General features: G+C 36.5%; 1 non-coding gene across 1 annotated transcript; it reads left to right on the top strand.

Annotated features, from left to right (window-relative positions):
* The first annotated feature begins 11,395 nt into the window (after positions 1 to 11,395).
* Positions 11,396 to 11,502, top strand: LOC128287099 (small nucleolar RNA R71). The gene has a single exon (XR_008277799.1). It is a non-coding gene; the product is annotated as a small nucleolar RNA R71 (small nucleolar RNA).
* The last annotated feature ends 2,809 nt before the right edge of the window (positions 11,503 to 14,311 follow it).

Here is a 14,311-nt window from a genome sequence, read left to right as displayed (position 1 = left end):
CCAACGGTTATATCGGTAGATTTGATATCTTGATCAAGGTATAATGGCATGTATAAGTGAATTGTGTTGGATGAGATGTTGTTATGTTTGTCTTGTAAATGTGGTATTTTGGTTGGTTTGCTTTTGGCATTTGATGTCTTTATCGTTCGTGTTTTTATCACCAAATTGATATATGAATTGAATGGTTTATTATTTCGTTTGTTCGGTAATGCTTTATGACCCTGTTCTGGCAATGAATATGGGTTAAGGGTGTTACAGTTTTTATTTTTTCTTCTTCTTTCTTAGTTTGAGAGTTTATTTTATTGCACTCTCTTCTTGTTCTTAGTGTTCTTGTAGTTAGTTAAGTTAGTTATCACTATATCTTAGGTTTATTTACACTTTCAGTCCCTGTACCTTGGTTGTAATGACATTTCTAGCTTTAGTTTAATGTATTTCAGTTTTCTTTACTTTAAATCCGTTAAAGTTTGTTCTTTTTATGTTTCTTGCTTTAGATTTACTTGTTGAATGCTTCTCTTTACATATATTTTAAGTTTTCTTGTATAAAAGTCCAAGCTTTTACCTTTTTCTTAAGCTTTTCTTTAATGGCTTCCATGTTTTTCTTTTCCATGTTTATTAGCTTTATTTTCAGATGAGTAACTAAACCTTTAAAAGGGGTTGGTTGATGGAGAAGTGATGAGATAATTTTTGAATAAGGGATCAAATCATAATAAATTGGACTAATTTGAAAAAACCGAAAAATTTAGGATTGACGACTCTAAGGGAATATCTAGGCAAGTGAGATCGAGAGGAGATCTTGTTGGGCACTAATTCATTAGTCCCAGGTTAACTGGTTAGATTGAGAGATAATCCGAATTAATTTGTCTAACTTGGTAAAATTGAGACCAAGAGGTAAAATAGAAACATTTTGGAAGTTTAAGTGATCTGAATCCCTAATTTGAGAATTAGTGAACCGCTTTGTGCTCAACCAATCACCATTTGTTATTTAATTGTTAATTTCGTAATTTTGTACATTTACAATTTAGTCATTTTATGGTTTTTCGTAATATAATTTTTTGTGATTAGTTGGTTAGACTCTTTATTTCACGCACGTTATTTAGAAATTGTTCAATCCACGATTCTCTTGGTTTGATCATTGGAATACTCTAGTGTTCAATTGTAACACTACAAATAATACAACTGACCTGTCACACTTGCAGTAAGACACGATAATTATATTTGTTTTAGTGAATGTTGATTTCTTTCGTCCATCGTTCGCGAGGGCAATGCGAGGAGGGCGGTCCATTATAGTTATATGCACCTTTGAATCATAACTTGATGTATGAAATTGGTCTGTTGGATGAAATGTATAGATAGAATTCAAATATGTTTTAAAATAGTATGAAAAGTTGCAATTGTCAATGGCTTGGTAAATAGATATGTATTTTTGAGGTTCTGAATGAAATGTTTTAGTTAGAAAAATTAAAGATGTAATGGCATTTGTACATTCTTGAAAAAGGTGTTGTAATTCTAGAATTGAGGTTTGAAGATTTCAAATGTGGCCTGAAATTATGTATTGAATATTTATTGAGATTGAATGGGAATTACAAGTTGTTGTTATTTAACATTTAGTAGAAACAGGATGTCACATCACGATGTCGGGTGTTTGTTGTTGCAATGAGATTAGGCCACCATGCCACGACGTGACGTCGAGCATGGGTCATTAAGACAAGAAATTGATAGTATGTTATGTAGTGACGTTAACTTAAATTTGTAAAAATATTGCAGTTTTTTCCTAATTCAATCTCGGGTTTGCATTAGAGCTTTTGTAAGCTCGTTCAAGACTCGAAAATAATTTTATATTGTATTGTATGCATGTACTGGCTGGAATTGATACATTTAATGGTGTAGTTTTTTTGTAGTTTGATTGTGGTTGCTTCGGTAACAAATATGACACATTATAGGTCGGGCTTGGCGATCGAGTTGGGTATGGGGTGTTACAAAGTCGTGGAAAGCCAACATAATGGCTAACACGTTAAGTCAAAAAGTAGAGTTTGCTGCGATCAGCCAGCCAGATAGCTTTCTATTAGAGCATATTAAAGAGGGATTGTCCTATGATCCCACCACCAAAGCATTGATAGAACTTGCTATAGAAGGGAAAATGAGGCAATTTTGGCTCGAGGGAGATTTGTTGTACACTGAGGGGCATCGTCTTTATGTGCTTCAATATGGGAAATTGTGCGAAGAAGTCATGAAATAGTGCCATGACTCGAGATGGGCTAACCATCCAGATATACACTGTAACTTGACTCTTTTAGAGGACCGTTATTATTGGCCTTTCATGGTGATGATGTTGAAACGTATTGAAGACTTGTCTAGTGTGCCAACAAGACAAGGTAGAGTTAAGAACTCCAGCTGATTTATTACAACCTTTTCCCATTCCAGAATGCCCATGAAAGATTGTATTTATGGATTTTATTATTAGTTTGCCTAAACTTGATAGATTTGTGAGTATTATTATTATGGTGGATAGATTTTCTAGGTATGGAACCTTTACTCCAGCAATCAAGGGTTGCCCTACTGAGCAGATAGCTCGTTTGTTCCTTAAACATATGGTGAAATATTGGGGAGTGCCACAGTATATTGTTAGTGATTGAGATGGGTGGTTTACAGGCCAGTTTTGGATAGAGTTGTTCAAGTTGATGGTTAGAATTGAACTTTTAGATAAGCTGTAAACTCTAGACTGTAGACACTAAGGAGAAATAGGTAACACTTGAATTTTTTTTTTTTGAAAATTGGAGACATACTTTAGATTTTAAATTTTTTAGAATTCACCATAAACACCTAAGGTAGACGTGGCAGAGGTAAGCCGCGTAGGGCTACACCTATTGTGTCGCCCATTATTCAAGGTGAAAACCCAATTCCCAAGGAGGAATACATAGAAAATTCAATTTCCAATGGTGGCAGAGGTTGAGAATGGAGATGATGTAGTGTCACAAGCAATGCCGAGGGTTTTGCAGAGGGTTGTTGAAGCCCAAACTAGATCGGGAAGCATGAATCGGTTACAAAGAGGCTCCGACCAAATGGGGCTAAAATATTCAAAAGTGTTGTTGGAACATTCCCTACTATGACTTACTACTGGATGGAGTCGATGGAGAGGATTTTGGAGGATTTAGATTGTACTCCAAGACAAAGATTGAAGGTTGATGCGTGATATTCATAACAGGTTTTAAAGATTTACAAATGAAACATTCTTGAGACTAACATATTATCACGATTAAGGCAAGTGTACCGATCAAACAATAGTATAGTTCAGCAAGACTGGATTGTCGAACCCAAAGGAACTACGAGTACTAGTATTTACTTCCTTTTTATTATCTAGCCTAAAAATTAAGAGATTTGGTTATCTAAATTAATTACTAACTAAGACTGCACAGAAAGAAAACTCAGGAAAATACTTTTGGGAAAGTTCGATTGATTGAGACAATACCTAAGGAAAAATCCACCTAGACTTCACTTGTTATTTGACTCTGAATTAGATGATTTATTCATTTGACTTGATCCGTAGAAATCCCTAAGTTATATTATTATCTCTCTCGAGACTAATAATGTCTAACCCTAGGTTGAATAATTGAAATCTCTTTCTAATTAACACCCTAGAATTGCATTAACTCGATCTATGTATTCCCTTATTAGGTTTCACCTTAATCCGACAAAATCTTGTCACCTTATCTCTAGGCGTGCAATCAACTCCACTTAATTATGATAATTTTACTCTTAGACAGGGTCTATTCTTCCTCTGCATAAGAGCGTTGACTTGAATCAATATCCTGGAATATTAAAACAAGAATTAAGAACACATAATTAAGAACAAGTCAAATATTTATCATACAATTCAGATAATAATAACAAGATCTATCTTAGGTTTCATTCCCCTTACGTATTTAGGGGGTTTAGTTCATATTTATGAAAGAAAACATCTCAAAAGCATAAATATAACAAAACATAAGAAAACCCAAAACTCCTGAAGAACTTGAAGGGAGATCTCCAGTCTTGATGATGAATCTGGTTCTTGAGATGGATCAATCAGCTTTCCTTGAGTAATTCCTTGCTTCCTACTCTCCGTCCACTTCCTAAGTGCCTCCTCAAGTGTTTAAATAAGCTTTGGAATGCCTAGGAGCACTCAAAATTGGCCTTTTCTGAATTGGACTAAACTTGGGCTCGGTAGGGACACGTCCGTGTGACATGCCCGTGTGCGATTACTTAAGGCCGTGGTCAAGGCTGTTAAATAGGCACGGGCGTATGGTCTACCCATTTAAGTCGTGCTTCGATCCTACCAAATTGACACGGCCATGTGACACGCCCGTGTGAAGAAGTCCAGACTGTGTTGTTTTCCTATGTGGGTCTATTTTCTCCATTTTTGGCTTGTTTCTCGATATTTACTCTCCTATGCTCACCTAAGTATAAAACATGAAATTAAAAGATTATGAGCATCGAATTCACCAAATCTAAAGAGAAATCATCTGTAAATGCGCTAAGCATGGGATAAAAATATGTATGAATTACGGTTTATCAAATACCCCCACACTTAAGTATTTGCTTGTCCTCAAGCAAAATCTTCAACTCAAGATCAAAATAAATTCTTCTCAATTTATAATCCCTATCAATAATATCTCAAAATAATCCATAAATATTTATACATTGAAAATTCAACTTAAAGTACATCAAAGTTTCAGGCATTCTAAGTTGAGCATTTTATCATGAAAACATAGGTGTCTCCCCTCATCTAAGTGATTTCCTTGTTCAAAATATCACAGAGTTTAACATCCTCACTAAAGATTCATTCAAATCACTCAAGGTGTTTAAGGACATCAATTAAAGCACTCATTAGTCAATATGAGAAGTTATTACCATAGGCTTGCTTAAAAATCAAATCTCCACCACTATATATTGAGATGATACCTCAATCAAAAAGGTCTTTAGAGGGTTGTAATGTGGCTTTGGTTAGGGGGTGTGGTCACAAGCTGAAAGAAAAGGTTAGAATCAAGATTGAATTGAAAAATCACTTAGCTAAAAAAACAACTAGTCCTCAATTAAATACAAGTGAGCTTCTTTCTCAGAATATGGAATTAACATTCAAGCTAAAAAGCGACGAATTACAACTAATATGTATTGGAATACATTCTTTTTTTTAAGAACAAGTCAAATATTTAGAAGAGCAAAACATAGCTAAGCAATTGGTTCAAATCAAATCTCGACAAAAAATAGGGATCGAATTAGGGGATTTCAACAATAATGGGTTATGGGTCAATATTGAGGGTAAATCAATTAATGGCTTGTTAGGCTTAAAGGGGTTCACTAAGGGTTAATTATGAAGGTAAGGCTTTTTCGGAGTGAGTGGGTTAAACCTAAGTGCCTTTATCATCTTGACATATCAAATTAAATGGTGTGGTCTTGACATGCATAATCAAGCAAGTTTTAGAATAACAAATCAAAACTGACGCACTCATAATGAAAGTGAGCATAAAATATGCTCTAAAGGCTCAAGATCTCACAAAAATTATGGCTTTTTGATGTTTAAACTTGTGAATTTCAACTCAAGATAATACCTAAACTTAAAGAAACAACCTAAAAGTTTTTCATTCTTCAAAAATCAACTTATCATGCCTGATTCCCTAATGCCTTAAAGTTTAAACAATCAATGCATAATTGCCTATTTTTTAATTCAAGACATATTCATAAAAATCATAAATTAATTAAAATTCATTCTAATAGTGATATGAGTAATTCACGTGAGAATAAGACAAAATTCAGGGATTTCTAATGATATTAAAAAAGACCCCCCACACTTAAGATGTACATTGCCCTCAATGTACAAAGATAGATATATTGAAAAAGATAGATATATAATCATAAGATAGGGAGAGAAGTGAAACTTCCTGAATGATGAATGAACTCCTTGAATTGGAGTCATGGAGAATGAACGACCAAAGCAATGATGTGGGTGGAGGAGGATACTCAGATGGTGGTAGAGATTCATTAGTCCATAAGTCCTGCGCCATTGGAGATTTTATTTCCTGTTTGATGACGAGCTTTGGAGCTCTTTATGACTGTGATAAAATTAGGAACTCTTTAGGAAAAATAATGAAGCATAATTACTCGTGATGAAATAGTTGAAAATAGAAATTGTAAAAACTAAAGATAAAATAGTATTAATAGGAAATAAAAAGTAATTTCAAAATATAAAGATTAAGCTAAGATAGATAATAGGTGTTTATAGAGAAATTAGGACACACGGCCATGGGGCACGCTCGTATGCCTTCATTTCAGCCTGTGCGTTTCGTGGTTTTTGAAATTGGGCGCATCGGTGTACTCGGCATGTTACATGATCGTGTCAATCTTCGTTCGCTTCTCCTACGCTCGTGTATGCAGGCACATGCTCGTGTTAAATTGACAGGTTTGCCCACGGTTGCAAAACACGGGCGTGTAGCACGCCCGTGTTATTTTAGCAGTTTCACCCAAGACCATGTCGCACGATCGTGGCGACTAGTGGCATCCCGTGTTGGGGAAGAAATTTTTGCCCTGTTTTCACACGGCTGTACCGTATGGGCATGTTGCATCCCGTGGTATGTGTACGACCTACAACACGCCCGTATGCCTGGCCATGTCGTTCTGAAAATCTTGTGTTCAATGACTCAGTTAGTGTATTAAATGTTAAAGACTAAAATTTAAAGAAGTTAGCACCATTAGTGCTCGGGGTGTCCCCGAGAAGCGCTTGTTTATAGTCTAAGCTCGACTCTACGTTGTGGGTGTATTTAGGTAACTTCATGGAGCCGTAGCTCCTCTTTATCATCTTTGAAATTCTCACCATTATACATTTTGAGACGATGTCCATTTACCTTAAAAGTGTCTTGTGATGGATGACTTACCTCTACTGTACCATATGGAAACACAGTTTGAACTACGAAAGGACCTGACCATCGTGATTTAAGCTTTCTAGGAAACAATTTGAGCCTCGAGTTATATAACAGGATAAGATCTCCAACTTCAAATCGCCTTCATTGCTTCAAACGGGCGTCGTGGTGACACTTTGTTGCTTCTTTATATAGGCGCGAATTTTCATATGCATTGGCTCGCCACTCATCTAACTCGTTCAACTGCATCAAACTTTTTTCACCTACAAGTTTGGGGTCAAGGTTTAGAAATTTTATAGCCCAGAATGCCTTGTGTTCTAACTTAAACGGTAGGTGACAACTTTTCCCATAAACAAGTCTGTAAGGTGATGTTCCTATGAGAGTCTTAAAAGCAGTTCTATAAGCCCATAAAGCATCATCTACTTTCATCACCCAATCCTTCCTGTTTAATTCTACTATCTTTTCTAGGATACGTTTAAGCTCTCCGTTTGCTACTTCGACTTGGCCACTAGTTTGGGGGTGATAAGGGGTAGCTGTTCTATGATGAACTCCGTATTTCTTGAGGGTCTTGTCAAATTGGGCGTTACAAAAATGAGTACCCCTATCACTGATATTTGCTTTAGGTGTACCAAATTGAGAGAAGATTTTCTTAAGGAATCGTACTACTACTCTAGCATCATTACTAGGTAAAGCTTGGGCTTCAACCCATTTGGACATATAATCAACAGCTACTAAGATGTATTTATTCCCGAATGAACTAGGGAATGGACCCATGAAGTCGATACCCCAAGCATCAAATATTTCACATGAGAGCATATATGTTTGAGGCATTTCATCACATTTGGATATATTACCTGTCCTTTAACACTTGTCATAAGAAGTAACATACTTGTTGGTGTCTTTGAATAGAATGGGACAATAAAAACCTGATTCGAGGACTTTATGTGTAGTCTTATTCGACCGTAATGTCCTCTAGCCGGCCCTGAATGGCAATGTTTTAAGATTTTCAATGCTTCTATCCTTGTAATGCATCTCCTAATGATTTGATCTGCACATTTACGGAAAAGAAAAGGGTCTTCCCAGAAGTAGTTTTTCACACCAGTGAAGAATTGCTTCTTTTGCTGATGTGTCAACCCTTTTGGGATATTGTTAGTGGCTAAAAAATTTGCAATATCTGCGAACCAAGGTACCTCAGAATCAAATATAGCAAAAAATTGTTCTTCAGGGAATGAATCATTTATTTTGAGGTCAGCTGGTTCTTTGGTACTTGAGTTTTCAAGCCTGGAGAGATGGTCAACCGTAAGATTTTCAGCTCCTTTCTTATCCTTAATCTCCAAGTATATTCCTGCAATAATAAGATCCATCGAATGAGTCGAGGTTTTGCATCAGTTTTAGTCAAAAGGTGGCGAAGAGCGGAATGGTCAGTATAAACAACAACTTTAGACAATATTGAATATGGCCTAAATTTATCGAATGCAAAAACCACAGCTAGCAGCTCTTTCTCCGTGGTGGTGTAGTTTTCTTGTGCGGCTGTCAAAGTCATGCTAGCATAATAGATAAGTTGAAAATGTTTATCTCTTCACTGTCCCAAAATTGCACCTACTGTAAAATCACTCGCATCGCACATTAGTTCAAAAGGTGAATTCCAATCAGGTGCAATTATAATTGGAGCTTTAGTCAATTTATCCTTTAAAGTATTAAATGCTTCTAAACACTTCTGATCGAAATTAAAAGGTACATCTTTTTATAGTAAGTTAGTCAAATGCTTAGATATTTTAGAAAAGTCTTTAATAAAACTTCTATAAAACCCAACATGTCCTAAGAAACTTCTAATAGCCTTAACCGAATTAGGGGGAGGTAGTTTTTCAATGGTTTCAATTTTAGATTTATCAACCTCAATCCCTCTACTAGAAATTTTATGTCCTAACACAATACTTTATTTTATGTTCTAACACAATACTTTCTTGAACCATAAAGTGACATTTTTCCTAGTTAAGCACAAGGTTTGTTTCCTCACATCTTATTAACACTCGTTTTAATGTCTTCTACGAGTTCGTCAAAAATGGCCATCATGCAGCGCTGAAAAGTAGCAGGAGCATTACATAATCCAAAAGGCATTCTACGATAAGAAAATGTACCATATGGACATGTGAATGTCGTCTTTTCTTGATCTTCAAGAGCTATTTGGATTTGGAAATAGCCAGAGAGTCCATCTAGAAAGCAGTAGTACATGTGTCCTGACAATCTTTCCAACATTTGGTTAATGAATGAAAGGGGAAAGTGGTCTTTTCTCGTGGCATCATTTAGTTTTCTATAATCAATGCACACTCTCCAACCTGTGACTGTCCTTGTTGGGATTAATTCATTCTTCTCATTGGCTACAACAATCATGCCTCCTTTCTTAGGAACGACCTGCACTGGACTCACCCAAGAACTGTCAGAAATAGGATAAATAATTCCAGCATCTAGAAGTTTAATTACCTTAGCTTTAACAACTTCCTTCATGTTAGGGTTCAGTCGTCTTTGGGCTTGTACACATGGTTTATATTCATCTTCCATTAAAATTTTGTGGGTGCAAAAAGAAGGGCTGATCCCTTTAATGTCAGAAATTTTCCAAGCTATGGCCCTTTTATACTCTCTTAATACTTGGAGTAATTCCTCTTTCTCCTTGGGTTGCAAGTTGGATGCAATAATTACTGGTAATGTGGAATCATTTCCAAGGAATGCATATTCCAAGTGATTCGGCAATTGTTTAAGTTCCAGTTTGGGAGGTTCGTCAATAGAGGGTTTTTGCTTAAGTTCATTTTTTACCTTAATTCCCTCATATTCTACTAGTTTTGGGGAGGTTTCATTGGAGTTTAGTTTGGTTCCTATTTTATAATCATCATCCATCCCCTCTCCTTGGCTGAGACATAGTTCCATCGTGTCCTTGTGTACGATTTCCAGAAAAGAATCTTGAGTAGCATGATCAATAGAGTCAATAAAATAACATGAGTCATCCTGTTCTCTAGAAAATCTCATGACATCATAAATTTTAAAAATAATCTCTTCGTCACCTACTCTAAGTACCTACCATCACCCACATCAATCACAGCTCTGGCAGTGGCTAAAAATGGCTGACCTAAAATTAAAGGCACCTCAACATCTTCATCCATGTCAAGCATAACGAAATCAACAGGGAATATAAATTTATCTACTTTTACAAGTACGTCCTCTATGATTCCCCTAGGATATTTAACAAATCTATCAGCTAATTAAATACACATCCTAGTGGGTGTAGGTTCCCCAAGACCAAGTTGTTTAAACATTTTATATGGCATCAAATTAATGCTAGCGCCAAAATTAGCTAGTATTTTATCAACATTCAAACTACCAATTAAGAAGGGAATAGTAAAACTTCCTGGATCTTTCAGTTTGGTTGGCAATTTATTTTGGAGTATGGCTGAGCACTCCTCATTAAGTTCCACTATAGATAAGTATTCAAACTTCCTTTTGTTTGTTAGAAGCTCCTTTAGGAATTTTGCATATATAGGCATCTGCGATATAGCTTCAACAAAAGGTAAGTTAATATGCAGTTGTTTAAAAGTTCAAGAAATTTACTAAATTGTGCATCCATGCAGTCTTTCTTCAACTTTGCTGGGTATGTGATTGGTGGTTTATATTCTTTTGGCATTAGGTTGTCATTGTTTTCAGGTTCGAGCTCCTTTCTGTCAGCTTTTTATAGTGGCTTCTTTTCAGATTCAGCTAATACTTTCCCACTCCTTAGTGTAACTGCTTTCACGTGCTCTTTTGGGTTGGGTTTAGTGTTACTAGGTAGACTTCCTTGTGGTCATTCAGAAATCAGTTTGACAACTTGGCCTATCTGAGTTTCGAGCCCTTGGATTGATGCTTGTTGATTCTTAAGAACTATCTTGGTATTCTGGAAACGAGTTTCTAACACTGAGATGAATTTTGTTAACATCTCCTCAAGGTTCGGCTTCTTTTCTTGTTGGTAAGGTGGTTGTTGAAAACCCGGAGGATGTTGTGGCCTTTGATTTCCTTGACCGCCCAATGAGAAATTGGGATGGTTCCTCCAACCTGCATTATAAGTGCTACTATACGGGTTATTTTGGGGTCTAGAGTTATTGTTACCCATATATTGGACTTGTTCCTCCTCGGTGCTAGGGTTGAAGGGTTGATATTCTGTGCATGCTCCTCCATTCGAATCGCACCTCATCATTGGATGTACCTGAGTAGAACCACACAAATTGTCAATCTTTTTATTTAAGAGTTCTACTTGGTTAGATAGCATAGTAACCACGTCGAGGTTGAAAACGCCAGCTGCTTTCGTCGGCTTTGTTCTCATAACTTACCACTAATAGTTATTCAGTGACATTTCCTCAATAAATTCGTAAGTAGCCTCAGGTGTTTTATTATTGATATTTCCTCTAGCGGCTACATCAATTATCTGCCGAGTCGAAGGATTCAGGCCATTATGAAACGTTTGGACCTGTAGCCAAAGCGGTAACCCATGGTGAGGGCACCTTCTCAAAAGGTCCTTGTATCTCTCCAATGCATAGTAGAGTGTTTCTAAATCCATCTGCACAAAAGAAGAGATATCATTACGTAATTTGGCTATTTTAACTGGCGAAAAATATTTTAATAAAAACTTTTCGGTCATTTGTTCCCAAGTAGTGATTGACCCTTGTGGTAACGAGTTCAACCATTTTTTAGCCTTATTCCTTAACGAAAAGGGAAACAACCGAAGGCGAATGGCGTCATCAGAACCGCCATTAATTTTAAAGGTATCACAAAATTCTAGGAAATTTGCCAAGTGAGCGTTGGGATCCTCATCCTGCAAACCATCAAACTGAACAAACTGTTGTATCATTTGAATTGTGTTAGGTTTCAGTTCAAAATTATTTATAGCAATAGCAGGTCTAACTATACTTGACCCAGTTCCTGTTAAATTAGGTTTAGCATAATCATATGTAGTGCGTGGAGCAGGATTCTGATTTACTGGATCAGTAGCAATCGCAGGACGTAGCGGATTTTCTTGGTTTTCAGCCATCTCCTCGGTTGTGGTTGAAGTATCGTCCTCTTGCTCGTCCTCTGTGTATCTTAGGCTTCACTTTATTTCTCTCTGATTTCTGCAAGTTGTACAGTCGATCTCACCGTCAAAAAGTAATGGTCCTGACGGGTTTCTTCTATTCATAAACTAGAAAAACCTATCAGAAGGAAATAAATGAAGAATTAGAAAAGAAAAGAAAATAAAAATTTAAATTGCAATAAAAGTAAAATGGCTAAAGTAATAAAAATCGAGTGTTCCTAATATCCTAGTTCCTAGGCAACGGCGCCAAAACCTTGATGCGTGATATTCATAACAGGTTTTAAAGATTTATAAATGAAATGTTCTTGAGACTAACTTATACCTATCGAACAGTAGTATAGCTCAGCAAGACCAGATTGTCGAACCCAAAGGAACTAAGAGTACTAGTATTTACTTCTTTTTTATTATCTAGCCTAAAAATTAAGAGATTTGGTTATCTAAACTAATTACTAACTAAGAATGCACAGAAAGAAAACTCGGGAAAATACTTTTGGAAAAGTTCGATTGATTGAGACAATACCTAAAGAAAAATCCACCTAGACTTCACTTGTTATTTGACTCTGAATCAGACGATTTATTCATTTGACTTGATCCGTAGAAATCCCTAAGTTATATTATTATCTCTCTCGAGACTAATAATGTCTAACCCTAGGTTGAATAATTGAAATCTCTTTCTAATTAACACACTAGAATTGCATTAACTCGATCTATGGATTCCCTTATTAGGTTTCACCCTAATCCGGCAAAATCTTGTCACCCTATCTCTAGACGCGTAATCAATTCCATTTAATTATGACAATTTTACTCTTACATAGGATCTATTCCTCCTTTGAATAAGAGCGTTGACTTGAATCAATATCCTGGAATATTAAAACAAGAATTAAGAACACATAATTAAGAACAAGTCAAATATTTATCGTACAATTCAGATAATAATAACAAGATCTGTCTTAGGTTTCATTCCCCTTAGGTATTTAAGGGGTTCAGTTCATATTTATGAAAGAAAACATCTCAAAAACATAAAGATAACAAAACATAAGAAAACCCAAAACTCCTGAAGGAACTTGAAGAGAGATCTCCAGTCTTAATGATGAATCCAACTCTTGAGATGGATCAATTGGTTTTCCTTGAGTAATTCCTTGCTTCCTACTCTTCATTTGCTTCCTAAGTGCCTCTTCAAGTATTTAAATAGGCTTTGGAATGCCTAAAAGCCCTCAAAATTGGCTTTTTCTGAATTAGACTAAACTTGGGCTCGGCAGGGACACGCCCGTGTGACACGCCCGTGTGCGATTACTTAAGTCCGTGGTCAAGGCTGTTAAATAGGCACGGGCGTATGGTCTACCCGTGTAAGTCATGCTTCGATCCTGCCAAATTGACACGGCCGTGTGACACCCCCGTGTGAGGAAGTCTAGGCCGTGTTGTTTTCTCATGTGAGTCCATTTTCTCTGTTTTTGGCCCGTTTCTCGCTCTTTTTACTCTCCTATACTCACCTAAGTATCAAACATGAAATTAAAGGATTAAGAGCATCGAATTCACCAAATCTAAGGAGAAATCATCTGTAAATGCGCTAAGCATGGGATAAAAATATGTATATGTTACAGTTTATCGAAGGTTACTATGTCCTTGCTAAAGGATGAGGCCTATCACTAGTGTTAGTCTGTTGTGAGGGGTACACAGGCGGAACGTTTGACCAAGGGATATTTTTGGAGGCCTTTCAACAGAAGTATGTGGGCACAAGGTATGTGAAGTCCCGCAAAGTCGAGTAATCGAGTTGAAGAAGGGAGATAGGACTATGGCAGATTATGAGGTTGAATTTCTGATGCTTAACTGCTATGCTTAGGGTATGGTTTCCATTGATAAATATAAATGCATGAGGTTAAAAAATGGACAGTGTTTTGACCTCAAAATACATGCTGCTCTACACTAGGAAAGGGTGTTTGAGACCCTACTGAAGAAACTAACATTGTGGAGGAAATCAAGTAAGTGGAACTCAAAAAATGTGAAAAGAATAAGGTCCTATTTAAGAGAGATTTTAGTTTCACTGGCTCAAATACTCATCCCACAAAACGAGCCAAAAAGGAGCAGATCACAGCAAGGGTTTTTATAGCTGATTCTGGGGGAAAGACTTCCAACTGTCGTATTGTCATAAGCGCCACCTGGGTGAGCATTAGAGGAAATTGGGAGCTTGTCTGAAAGGTGGATAGACTAAGCACATGATAAATGATTGTCTTTTTCGGGTCGAGTTGATGCAAGCTTCGACTCAAAATTAGGCCCAAAATTAGAGAGAGGGTCAGTTACCTCTAAGGGGCTGAATACAAAATAAGGCCACTAA

The sequence above is a fragment of the Gossypium arboreum genome, chromosome 13, assembly GCF_025698485.1.
Source record: "Gossypium arboreum isolate Shixiya-1 chromosome 13, ASM2569848v2, whole genome shotgun sequence".
NCBI classification, from domain to species: domain Eukaryota; kingdom Viridiplantae; phylum Streptophyta; class Magnoliopsida; order Malvales; family Malvaceae; genus Gossypium; species Gossypium arboreum.
The sequence above is the reverse complement of the archived record's forward strand: the minus strand, read 5'-3'. Positions and strand labels throughout refer to the sequence as shown.